The 14,151-nt window shown below is 39.2% G+C and overlaps 1 long non-coding RNA gene across 1 annotated transcript in view; it reads right to left on the bottom strand.

Annotated features, from left to right (window-relative positions):
* The window catches only part of LOC122462100, a 54,742-nt gene extending 46,927 nt beyond the window's left edge, over positions 1-7,815 (bottom strand). The window contains exon 1 of the long non-coding RNA XR_006284453.1: positions 7,567-7,815. This is a non-coding gene — a long non-coding RNA (uncharacterized LOC122462100). The remainder of the gene's footprint in view (positions 1-7,566) is intronic.
* Positions 7,816-14,151: the final 6,336 nt, after the last annotated feature.

Genomic DNA, 14,151 nt, shown 5'->3' with positions numbered 1-14,151 from the left:
GATGATTATCTGTAAATTGTGGCTATTATTAGTATGGGATGAATCTCTCAAGGGTTGGAAGTTGCCAGATCTCCTCCAGTCTGAACTGAATGTGGATTCCAGACCTCCTGTATTGAATGCCTGTGTATGAATGTGCATGTCTTGATATTTTTAATCAGGGAAAAAGATGTAATAAAAAACTTTTTGAGGAGAATGTCAGTCACTGTGCATTGCAATGAAATGTTTCCTCTTAAGATTAAAATGCCTTGTGAGACGCCTCTGCATGAGCAGTAGCTGATACCCTAAGCTATCCTAAGAAGGATAGGTTAGAGCTTGGCTTATCCAACCTTAGAGCCTGATCCTTCAGTGCTTAAGAAGGCAAAATTCCCCCTGAAGTCAATGAGGTTTGGGCCCTTGATGAGAATTGCCTCACTAATTCTCCCTGCACAGCACTGACTGTGTAATTCTACTGTGATAAAATGATACATAAGGGTCTCTTAATAAAACTCTTAATATGCTTTGACCACCGTTAGCATGTTAGATCCGTAATGGCCTCAGAAACCCTCACGTTGTGCTTTGTTCAACAGCATATTAAGGTCAGAGCTAATTCCTCCTCAGTGCTGCCTGCTGTATTCCACTCATGTCCTTCTTGCCAACATGTATTCAACCTGCGTTTCACTTCTGCCACTCTTGGCCATGTGTTCCTCTTACTATGGAGAGTCAGGGTGTCCATGTGCTTCCCTGCTCTTCTTTCTCTTTCTTTTCCTTCCTGTGTGACTGCAGAGCAAACAAAAACGTACCACCTTTATTTGATAAGCAAGATGAAGGAATAATAGAAACATCGCAGTTACCATGAGTTCAAGAGGAGAGGAGTACATACTGCAAGCTACCACCCACTTAATTTGGATCCCTAAGTTTTAATCTAAATAATCATCATCACAACATTGCACTACATAGCAACTTTCCCTGAAATATTTCTAAAGAATTTACAGACGTTAGTCAACTAAACCTCGCAATAACTCTCTGTTACGGTGAAGTATTACCATCCACATCTGACAGCGGGGTAAAACGAGACAGAGATGGTGGCATGATTTGTTCCAGGTCCTCCTGTGCCCCGAAGGAGGACCATGAACGGATCTATCTGGCATCAGGGGGAAGAACTAAGGACCCGGGAGCTCTGCCCAAGTTCCGCCCAAGCACGAGGCTGCAAAAGATGGGGGAGGAAGGGTGTCAATGCTCCTCCCCCTGCCAGTCATGAAACTGCAAGTCAACGAAACCCTCCTAGCCCCTGAATAAGTGGAGGTTAGAGAGAGGGGTACTGCATTTTGAATGGTGGATGTCGGGCCTGGGCTAGAGAAAGAGGGGTGCTTTGAGAAAGTTAGGATATTCACCTTAGGCTTCTACAATGATGATACTGGAAAACTTGCCAATTTTACCTAATTTAAATATCTACAGTTTGCTCACTAGCTTCAGTATTCCCTTGGATACCTTGTATTTTCTGTAGGAAGTAGCTTGAATGCTCTAAATACTGAGATTAGCTAACTGCAAATCTCATTTAGCTATCGCAAGCAATTGGTAAGTTTGAATACCCACTCTGTAAATGGGTCTTCTGTGCATGTGTCTTGAAGACATATTGCACCTGACAATTTCTTGAGATGGGTTTTCTTGTTTTGCAGAATAAGGCAAGGCATTAACTTGCCTCTGTGGAACCATAAATCCACACCTTATATAGTTCAAAAAGAAACAAAGCTGTATTTACAAAGAGCAATGTTTTCAAAAGAAGCATGATCTCCCTTTTTCACTAAACACAAAAAATGTACTTAGAGCTGCAAATAGTGAGACTGGCACCCAAAATTTAGTTCTAGGATGCAAAAACGTGGGCAGACGTTTTGTGAGTACAGACTTCATCCCCAATTAGAAATAATAGGTTTCAGTTCAGATTAATTTTTTACCTCCTATTGTTACTAGCACAATCCCACCCACCACCCTAACCCCTATCCCTCCACCTTCCATGTATGTGCATAGGTATCTTTCAGCTAGCTGAAGTGCAGGGGGAACTGGCATAGGGGAAGGTCCACAGAAGTGGACACGTATGTGTAAATGCAAAAATCCAAACTAAATTTCCCTTCTTTTCTGTGGTGCAAAATATTGCCCAGTTGAAGCTAATGGGAAACAATTGGGCTAACTCATTTTAGATACCAAGTAGCCAATGTCTCCAGGTACCTAAATATAAGTGGTTAGCAGTGTTTATCCTGGTTGGTATCCAGCTCCAAGTCCTTGTAGTCTGGACATGGTTTTTGCAATATTAATTGAGTTACCCCAAAAAGAAGGACAATAACACAAGTGGGAACCAAATTATTTATGCACTATGGCCAAAACCCAGACCACCAGGGCCTGAGGTATATACCTACTCTGGTGTGAGGGAGCTAGACAGTGAGCTGCCTCCAGGGTTATAGAGTGCCTGCAGAGCAGCTCTGTGGCAGTTACTTCAGCCTAACTATGCACCTTATGTGCCTCTTACAGAGGGGTGCCAGGATAATCCAGTCTATGGTGGTTCCCCACATTATCCCTTTCTGCTCTTCTTCAGAGGGCACCCATGCAGAGCAGTGCCTTCTTTGCTGGCCCCCATTATCCATCCCCCAGTGTTTAATAGAACTGCACTAATCCTGCTCTGGATTCTTTGTATCCATAAAAGAGTGGTCTGAGTTTGCCCCCAAGGGTCACACCCAGAAGTCTTTACGTAGTCTTTACTCAGGCAAAATCCCATTTGAATCAATGGGAATTTGCATAAGAAAGGACTAACTTAAAATTATACCTTGTCAAATAAAGGGGAAAAAAGATGAACGAACACTTTTACAAATTAAAGTGCAAATTGTGGTTTGGTCTGCTATGATTCATGGGGTCATATTGCTCATTATTTCAGACTTTTCAGAATCATAGAAAATCAGGGCCGGAAGGGACCTCAGGAGGTCATCTAGTCCAACCCCCTGCTCAAAGCAGGACCAATCCCCAACTAAATTTCTGATTCTCTGATTGTCTGCCAAATCGGAAGGTTTCATCAAAATTACCATACATGTTTATGCACCTCAAAATTCATATTGGAAATTCATGATCTGTGTTAATTTTCTTTTTTCAAAAAGTTTCCGTCATCCAATCAGGAAACAGAAACAAAACCATGTGTCTACAGCCACCTATCACACAACACAGATAACTACCAAATAGTCAAGGCCAACAATTCACAGACAGTCCATAGGATGAAAATTATTCACTGAGGCCAAGATTTTCAAAAATCAAAACCTAACATTGGGCTCCTAAAGCCATTGCCCTATTTTCAAAAGCGCTGTGCACCTAGCAGCTTCCACTGGCCTTTAAGAGAGTCCAGTTACCCCCCCACACAATACTAGTAACAGATAGGAAACAGTGATGGTGGTGACATGTGGGAGCGGAGGGGTGGGGGCTGCAGCCCAAGTCTTGGGTTTGGCAGGGATGGCTTATACACTTCACACTCATCAAGCTCTGCTGCTCATGCTTTGTGCTGATTAAGTGAATTTCACACTACAGAATCTCGTCTACCCCAGGTCAAGTCACTTAGGAAGCCTCTCTGTAAAATTTTAGACTTAGGTAACATAACCCCATCAGATTCAGTATTTTCCAAGTTGTGCGTTTGTACAAACTGATATCTTAAGAAATCACAAGGCATGAGTATTGTTTTCTGGGGGGAGGGGAAGCAAAACGTGTACAGCAATAAAGGAAAGAAAAACTGGGATTAAGAAGATGGGATTTAATAGGTTAAGAAGTCACAGAACTTTGACAAAGCATAACTTTACTAATACAAATAAGAACTCTGAGCTACATTTGAATTCACATCACACCACACCTGGTAAGAATTAGTCTAGCACACCATCATCAATCATAGTGTGGCTGTCAGTTTTGACGTCCTTTAAGTCTACGTCGTGTGCTTAATGACAACATTACAGAAAATGTAAACAGACACCAAACATACAGGTATGCCCTATATTTTTTTTTCCCTAGCTGGAAATTTGTTTTAAAAAAATTGGCCAAACAATGTTTCCTAACATCTAAAAAGAACAACTTATAAAAAATATTTTGAAATAACCAGAGAAAAGTTTCTAAAGAAAAGGAATAAAAGAATAAAAATGCAAAATCTGGGACCTTTAGATGCAAACTGGAAACTCTCTTTCTATAGAGAGAGAATGAATGCAGAACACCAAATTCTCTGGAATTGTGTGTGTGTATGCATATACATACACATATATACAGCAGAATATATAAACATAATGTAGAAATATACGTATTATTCTTGATATACATCTCTTGAATTCTTCAGTATAGTATTATGATCAAATGATCATGTTTTACTACTAAGGATTCAGGAGTCACTCGTGAGCCCATTACAAGCCCCATATTAATAATTCATAAGGGGAAAATGCTGAAGAAGTGCTTGAGTTCAAGACCTAATTGAAATGCTCCAAGTTCAAACCAAAATCTTCCAAATTACATTTTTATTATTAGCAGATTTCTAGAATTGCACCACTTCCAAGAAGGCTTTCAGCTCTGCTTATTCACATCTATAACTAGTACACAAGTATTACAAATGTAGGGCCCTGTCATGTTTCTCTTGAAATCAAAGAGAGCTAAAACTCCCACTGACTTCTGGGACAGCAGGATCAGACCCATCAGAAAGTCATTCAGGGATCTGGTTAATCTGAAATTTTAGCAAGTACGTATTTTCTAGCTCAATAGAAGTTTATTTGGAAGAAAAAAATGCATGCAAAAGAGTGGGTCAAAATCCAGATGTAAGAATGAATAGCAAGGATAGATTGAGATAGGACAGGAATTTTAAAAAAATGAAAAGAAATGTCTCTCTTTGGTTTTGAAAAGTAATGCCATTTCCCTATTGAGATTGAATCATGTTTTCCCTCTTGTGTGTCAGTAATGTTTGAACAATTTTTAAAAGTATAAACCCCTATTTTTATTTTGAAAATTAGTTTGGCTAAGTTTCCAAAGTAAAAGAAACAGCAACATGACAACATTTCCTTTGGGCTTATTTATTTATTCATTTCCCTCAACTCCATGACCCTAACGCACTCATAAATAGAAATCACCTTGCAAAATTAATATATTGCTTTATTCTTTCCATCTAACACACACTATTATTCAGTTATCCTAGGTGAAATTAAAAGGTCAACACAACAGTTTAATGTGTTTTAAAAACAGACAAATTTATTTAAATTCAAAAAAAGTTGATGGAAATGTATACTCTTGAAACCATTACCATATTTTGGAAAACCATCATGCATAAGAAAACGTTTTCAAACTTGCTGTTAATAGGCACAGAATGCCCAAACCTGCTCCACTGAAGTCAAGAGGAACAGAATTAGATCCAGGAACATCTTCAAATATTTCACTTTTCAGTTCCGATATTTGACTTTAGAAGCAACAAGGGTTCAGAGCGTTTTAGTGAGGAGCAGTTCTTTTTGGAATTCTGATTTCTTCCCTGCAGAACAAAGCAATCACAGAGACATGCACACACACACATCCCCTAAACATCCCTTACTGGGGAAGAGAGTTTTACTTACCAAAATATTTCTGCAAAAAAGAAATAAAAGCAAAGGAGCTCGAAACTTCTGTTATCGCAAGCTAGAGTACCCTTTATATTTACGATATTTTCACAAACATGTGTGTGTGTGTGAGTATGTGAGTCTTGGATAAAATATTTTAATGTGAACTGGACTTTCTGTACAAAGCTGCTTTCATAAATCTTCGGCCAGCCTCTACAGACCTTGCTCAGGCAAACTTCAACTCCGAATGGGTGAGAACTGGTTTTGGCTCTGTGCTGCAATACTATAGCTTTAGAGAGTGACACAACATTAAGGAATCTTTAAAAATGTAATCAGCTGTGTTTGAAAACGGGCTTGTTTTGAATGACTCCCTTGTTTTCAGTGCCGAGGGTACAGCACAGCGTTTTTCCTATTTGTCTGCACCCTCGCAAAAAAATCTCGGCAGGAAACATCCAGACAGTCTGAACGGTTACGTCGTGCTAACAGCGTGGCTCTAGAAGAGTTCCATTTTTGGACTGCTTTACCTTTAACAACCTGATTACATTGTAAGATGTACTTCCGGAGTTCCATGGCTTCTGATTTCTAAGGCCAATAGCAAAGACTTGTCAGAACCCCTGAGAAGCAACCCTTCACATTTTGATATAAATAACAGAATATATTATGTATTGGACATTGCAGGGAAACTTGACTTGCGGGGGGAAAAAAATACAAACATTTTGTTCTGTGATCGGTAAGTAAACTACTTTAACCATTGCACTGCTCTTTGAAAGGCTGCTGACAATTACTTCTTTTCAAACCATAGTTTTAACCATGTTTTCTGAAACCAGACTATACTTCTTACACTGAACGTAATAAAAAGAATGGGAGGACTTGTGGCACCTTAGAGACTAACAAATTTATTTGAGCATAAGTTTTCGTGAGCTACAGCTACAGCTCACTTCATCAGATGCATGAAAATGTACCATGTTCGCATGTAATAAATAAGTATCTAATTAAAAACACAGCTAAGCCAGAAGCACAGATATTGTTTTTATATTAATATCTATTGGATTACTCTAGCATTTAATGCGAGTCTCTTCAGCTGACTGATGCCCAAAGGGGGAACTAACAAATCGCTCAGCTGGTGGCTGACACCGGTCCTGAAGAAAGCTAGTAAGGAATACTTTGCAGTCTTTCAGAGTCTCTGCACCAGCTGTCACCCAGCTATGGGTGCTGAAAAGCTCCTGTCACTTCATCCAAAGGGATTTACTTGGTCAGAAGGAAAATTTAAATACAAAGCATGCAGCTAAGAAGCTAGTGAAAAGGATTATGAGTGCACAAGAGCACATGTGTATAAGACACTAATACATCTTTAGGAAATTTCAGATCCCCAAAGCCAGGATTACTGCCAGAGGCAGGGTGGTATACGTATGCAGGGACCTTTACCATTAGAGTTATTATCTCCCAACTATTCAACTTTATAGGTCTTTCATGGTGCCATTTTTTAAAACACTCCTCTCATCCTCAATAGAGAACTAAGAAAAAGACATTCTTGTTCTATTATTCCTAAGAATCACCTGCATGCAAAATACTCTGTTGCTTTTTGTTACCCTCAGAGGTTTAATTTTTCTTACCATTATGCCAATGTACGAGTAATGTCCTACCTAATTGTTTAATGATGATTTAGGCAAATGAAAGCACAGAGAGTTTCATGTTTACAAACCAAACTGCTGTATGCATGATATGAACAAACAGTAGAGGCTCATGACTGGAGCTTTCATCTAATAAGTAGAAGGATCCTGGCTCTGACCTAGCCACTTTTACAAGTTGGCGCTCAATAAAAATGGTGTACCATACCTGCCAGCTGAGCAAAGGGCAATGGTATGAGGGGGAAAGTGCTGTACCGCATAGAGCCGATGGAGGGTGGGGGGTTGATTTTGGAATCCAAACTTTTGGTGGATGTTGTTTAAAACAAACAAACAAACAAAAACACTGAAACAGAAAAGCAATGTCTTTAAAAACTTACTTTTTAGCCAGCGTGGCAGTGGAGTCAAATTCAGCTCGAAGCAGCACCTGTGGCAAGGTACTGTGTGAATAAAGCCTCTGATCTGGCCTGCTGGAGGCAGGGGAATTGATGATAATGCCAAGTTGTTTAGAGGAGGAATGGAGAGAGACCACAGCACAGGCTACCACTGCTGGGCCCCAGGGGAGGGTCATGCAAGTTGGGACTGCTGTTGGCTTGGGCGTTTAGCCCTGACTTGGCCTCCAGCACAGTCAGCCAGTGTGACCAATCCATATGAGAAGGGGCGTCTAGTGGGAGCAGGAGCAGGGGGTTTACCTGGAATCAGAAGAGAGAAGGAAAGGGGTGAGAATACAAAAATGAAACAGGAAAGGTTTAACGTAACATGATTAATCATACACTTTGGAAAAAATTCCCCATGAAGAGGCTTAAAGAACATCGACATTATGGGTAGTTCAAAGCATGAGATTTAACAAAATAACAGCTCAAACCAGCTGCCTTTAGAGGTCACTAGAACATCACCGCAGTATTTACACATTTTCCATGAAGGATTAGAAGTTACACTAAAGCCCCATATACACTATATACAGTTCTAGTGGATGCTGTAGACTATTATCTAAATTTCTTCACATAGACTATCGTGTATCTGCCCCAGCAAAGCTGATTAGTGAAGCAGCTTGACTCTGACATATCCTTTATGCCAGCCACAAGCTGCCTTGCACAGCCACCTTATTCACTGCGGAGACAGGCCTGAAGCAAGACTGTAACACAACAAATGCAAATGAGATGAGTCTTACACCACTTAAACCGAGATGGCTATAATATGTAACAGCTTAATGTGCCCAGAGAAGTGATTGATGCCCTTTCCATATCTCTAAAGAGCTTCAGTTTTGATGCATTCGTTTTAACTAATATTTCTTTTTACTCGTCTTTCTGACAATACTTCTTTTATTCTTCTTTCCTTATATCCTAGACTTGGGGGAAGAAGGAAGAAAAAAAAATACTAACCCCTGCCCCATACAACTGCTCCTAATTGGTTATTCCTTTCAAGAACCCGAATTGATGCAAATTAAAATTTGGAAGGATTCTAAATCAGTTCAGACTAGCGTTTTTCAAATATTCCCTATAGAAGTTTGACCCACCCGAAAGCAGTAATTATTAATACTAAATGGAATTGCCTCCTAAAGAAAATGTACTAGCTAAGATCTGCCAAATTATTTGCCAGAGTGCAACACCACAGTGCAGTTCAACAGCAATGTTTTCAAGGAGTTTGTAATGCTGTCACACCACATTCCCGTTATCAATTTGGATAACTAGCACTTAGTCCAAAAATTTGGGGAAAATTTGAGACAAATGGAGTATTCTGCAAAAACATAACCAAATGCTGCACAAGCCCGACTGCCTATACATTTCCAATCAGTATTCATTTCCTCTCCTTAAAACAAACAGAAAACAGATTTATCTTTTTCCGCTAAAATCAGTCTTTCCGCTAAAATCTGTCGGTTGCCTTTTCCCAAAGTAGTATTCTAAATTCATTTATTTGTGTAACAAATTATTATTTTTTATATATATTCACATGCCTTGGCATGGGCTTCTCACTCAATACTTGGGAGCGATGCCACAAACTTAACATTGTGTTGCTTAGCAGTCATAATTTTAAAAACTTTGTTAATGAATTGAGATGAATCAAAAATGCCGTATTAATTATTGCTTGCCTAGTAGGTTAAGCTTTGGCTCTTCACCTCACTGGCCCAGAGAACATTTCTTGCCTTTGGCCATGTCGGAGGGGCTCATTAAAACATCTCTTGGGAGCAGACAGAAATTGTTAGTGAAAAGCAATGGTCAGTGCTTCAGCTAGAAACCAACAGGGAAAGGAATCCCTCATCACTGAGAACTAACAAGGCTGTATGTGTTACACCTGTAACCAAACTGCTCTGAAAATGCCAGGAGACCACTGTGCTGTCTTTGTGATTGGTGAAGTTATCTGAAAATGCTGAATCCAATCCATAATTGATGTGCACATACAATTACAAGCCTCCAGATATCACTTAAAATGTTGCAGTTGCAAGCCTTAAGGAGTGGCAAAACTTAACATGCATGGCATAATATAAGGTGTTTGACATAAAAAGAGAGAACCTGCTTTGCTCTCATGCACTGTCAGTTAAATTTTAATTGAATTTATCGCTTTTGTTAACAGATGTAATTATAGAAAACTCATTGAAAAACAATGATATATGGACGGGCTTGGGTATTTTTTTTAGACATTTTGTGAATTAATGTGTATGATTAAACAAAGAAGATATCTATGCCATTGCTTTGCCCAAGATGAGTAAAATTTAGCATTACATATGATATGACCTGGGATATTTAACCACATGTGTCCTAGGCTTTCAATCAGTGCAAGGTGGGAAATCTGTGTCTCTCTAAGCTTGCTATTGCATTAAATTGCTTATAACAAACATCTGTGTAACATTTGCAGCGATTGACCACAAATCTTTCCTCAAACACAGGCAGAAATATGGGCCAAATGAGATGAATAGTTAAACTGTCTATCTATCTATCTATCAAGTAAATTTTATCAGAACAATAGGTGTATTTACCATAACTAAACTTATTTTTCCTCAACTCCAAAATTTTCTTGTAGTTTTTATATTTGTCTCCTTCTTGCTTAGCATATACATATGAAAATAATTTGACATGCTGCAATATATGCTGCCATAGAGGCAGAATACATACATGACAAGAATCAAAAACTTCTGCCAAAGACAGCTCAGAATGGGTTTCAGAAAGGTACATTTCTTGTTTTGAACAGGAGGCATTCAGACATTGGATCAAAACTGGATCTCCCTGCATGAGCAGACCCCCTGAAGTCAGGATTTGGTTCTTCAGTGGAACACGCTTGGTGTCTATGAGGGCAGGAGTGAGCTCCATGGTATGGGTGAAAATATTCCTGAAAATACCACATAAGCAATCTGTTCTGCAGTACTTTATATGGCTATATTGGTCCTGCTGCACCCCAAATAGTTCATTAAAACAATGAAAAGAACAGGCTAGAACTACAGAAGATCCTGTGGTGTTAGCTGTGAACATTTAGAGTGACCATTAGGGGTATAGATCAAGAAGGTAAGAGTCTATGTGTAAACAGGAAAGAAAGTCAGTCTTGCATTCACCCCAGCCATGGTGGGCTGGGTCTCTCTGATCTCTACAGATACGAATAGAAAAGACCAGCTAGAGCATCTTGTCCATCTTCTGAAAACCCAGCACAACATGTCTCTCTCCAGTGTTTGGTCTAGCCTTGTTTTAAACTAATTAGGTTTCTAGCTGACTTGCCCTTTCTAACTTTTTTACCATCCCCCCAAAAGTCTCACAGCTAAAATGTCATTTTACTCTTGCTATTTCAATAAGGCTTCATTTAGCATCTTCTTTTAATAGTGCCTGGTTAAGCTATAAAATGAACAGGTGGAAAAAAGTATGAATCAAATGAAATCTTGAGGAGTCATGGCAAAAAGCTGTAAGAGCATTAACTTGCCCATTGATATTAATTTGAATAAATGCTTTGTTTTTTAAATTTATTTATGCAGGGCTGAGATTTGTTTTTATTTTTTTTTAAAAAAAAGGCAGTTTCCAGCAGTAGAAAAAAATCTTGTGTGTGGTATTTAAGCAGGTAGTTGATAGTAATGTCATGTTTCTAATCATTGTCACCCTGGAATTTCATCCTATTATTCTCCTCAATTAGTAGGCAAAATGAAGAAATGGTAATGCATCATCATGTTTGTGGCTAGGTATCTGTGTTTTAAATTAGAATGCTCCTAGGTTCTAAGCATATGGACATGGCCCATGTCATTTCCGCTAGCAATTTGAGATCATCATCTACATCACTGGAGTTACATTAGTCATGAATTTGGCCCACTGATTTCAGTGCTTGCACTGGTGTAAATGATAGGTGGACAAAAGTGGCTTTCACCCACCTTTGCAGTCTTGATTTCCATGGGCTGGTTTGTCCCTCAGCATAATTTAGACTTTTTAGAGCACTTCACGGCTGCTCTAAGTTCCACTGCCTTACAGTAGTCTTATGCATTTTTACAGTGGCTAGGGATTGCCAAATCCCGATGACGGTCAGGTACAGATGGAGTAGAACGGGCTATGCTAGCTCTGAGCCACTTGAAGATTCCCCCACTCCAGGGTAATTGTCAGATGTCCCATTAGGACAGTTTTCTAGCCCCTTTGTGCCGCTGGAGCAAGATCTGCTTGTAAGTTACATTGATTGTGCACACTCACTAAATGCTAAAATGGTACAAATGATATTAATTTGTCACCTACACTTTTATTCACATTATGGCCAGCTTAAACAAGGGTTTACATCACTGCTGACTTTGGCCCAAATACTTCCATTTTTCACTTTCTGCAAGTTGTATTTTGCCTGCATTTGACCCTTTTACCTTTTATTTATTCCCAGAAGGTGTATAATGCTTGGAACGATTTAGCAATGCCTGCATACAATAAGCCTGTTCTTTAACCAAAAGTGAGACTAGCAATATGAGTGATCAATGACTTTAAGCACAAATATCAATAATTAACGAAGTAGCAATAAGCAAACTTCTGTAGCTAGGTCTGGTGACAAATGACAGATGTGAATATATATTTCATTGTATGTGTATGTATATATAGTATACATATGTATTCCCATACCTGTGTATGTACAGGTGTATACCCCCCATGTATCTATGCACATTCACACTGCAGTTTAAGATCAAAACAAAACCCCAAACTGATAATTTAAACTGATAGCAAATGATGCTTACAGTCTGTGGTCCCGGTTCTGAATACAAGCAGGTGAGGAGTGGTACTAAGTGCTTTTGATGTTGCCAGCTCCCATTTGCCACCCAACTTTTTTCTCCTCCAAAACCTCTTAACAAACTTCAAAGGCCTTCTTGCTTCTTGCCTTAATCCAGTGCACTGAGACCTCTAGTTCAAAGAACTTTCCTTAAACCCTCTTCTTAAACTGCAACCAAAACTTTTTCTTTCCTTTCCACAAAGTAGCAATTACAGCTCTGTTGCGTGGTGATTGGGCTTGGGCCGATCAGCTCCTGCTATTAATTAATCTCACAAAGGGGGCTCATTTCCTGGCATTCAAATTGACAAGAGACTGGAGAACAGAAAGCCCTTTCAAAGCAATCCCAGTTAACTAAGGGAAGAGGTATCAGAAGAAAGAGCCCCACAGTATTTGAAGTAGAGGGCACATTTGATACTGCCTATACTTGCTGCTGATTGAATGATTTTGTTAAGGAGAGCTCTTTACTAATCTTTTACCTGCAAAAGCTTAACCAAAAGTAAATGCAGCACAAATGTTGCTAAATTGTGATAGAGAAGCTTCACAGGCCAGCCTTTCGATTTCACTTTCCCAATGCATCTTATTGAGCATTATACTTACTTTAAACTGAAAGTGTTCACTTTACTTACACAGAAAAGCTCTTAGAAGAAGGGGAGATGAAGAGAGGCAAGAAAGAAGAATAGCAGACAAGAGATTAAAGCTTTTTATTCAGTATCTCTTTCGTATTCAAATTGTGCTAAGGGCTCTGTGAAAGTTAGAAGCAAGCTTGTTCAGGAGGGCTTCTAAAGTGTGTACATGGATTTCACGGGAATAGAAAAGAAGCCACGGACTGGGTAATGAAAGAAAGATAAGATGTCCTATATAAAACAACTCAAGAGTGGTTCAATTACTTCAGCAAACCATCAAGGCAAGCTTTGAAGATTTGAGAAAACACTGTTAAAATTTAACAAAAACCTCGTGTTGCAGGTTTTGTACCAATAAATGTTTGTATACTGTGTGAATTACTTAAGCTATATTCCCTGCATGAACATTGTTTGCGTCCTTGGTTTTTATGGAAGAGAGACATTTGCTATGCCATACTGTTAAGAAAAATGAAGTATTCATGTTTGATCTCTTATTTTTCTGACAGGCAGTGATGCCATCCAAAAAAAAAATGGCATCATTGTTTACAAAAATAAGGTTGGGAATTAGAGCTCCATGTATTCCTGACGGTTTCTTGCGTATTTCTGTTAGTCGTTAAAGTAGTCTTGACAAAGGCCTAAGTCATATAAGAAATAATTAACCAGATTCATCCAGTGAAAGATCTAAACTGGGGGATATGCCAGCTATAAAAATAAAATGCGGCTGTTTAGAAAATACCTATTTTTAATTGCAGCTATCTCTCCCTGCCAATTCTCTGTGCCGGAGACTTGACAAGTAACATCAAACATGGTCCAAGAACAAAGCTAGCCAACCATGGCCTGCAGCATCCTTCAACCAAAAGTCACCTTTACTCAGGCTTTGCCATCTAATTTGCTGTGTTTCTGTATGTGCTCTTCAAGCAGAAGTCCTACAACCCTCAATATAAAGCTTTCCTGTTTTCTGCTCTGAGAGATTACAGTGGCAATGCTAGAATGATTTAACAATTTGAAAATCATAAGCCACCCTGGAGTTGTGAGTTTTCGAGATGCAGCACCCTCGCCCTTCCCCCTTAGGTTTTTAAAATATATATACATACTGACTGACAGTTCTGTAAGACTCCCTAGTTTAAATGCAGTTAC

Source organism: Chelonia mydas, chromosome 1, assembly GCF_015237465.2.
Source record: "Chelonia mydas isolate rCheMyd1 chromosome 1, rCheMyd1.pri.v2, whole genome shotgun sequence".
In the NCBI taxonomy this organism is placed as follows: domain Eukaryota; kingdom Metazoa; phylum Chordata; order Testudines; family Cheloniidae; genus Chelonia; species Chelonia mydas.
The sequence above is the reverse complement of the archived record's forward strand: the minus strand, read 5'-3'. Positions and strand labels throughout refer to the sequence as shown.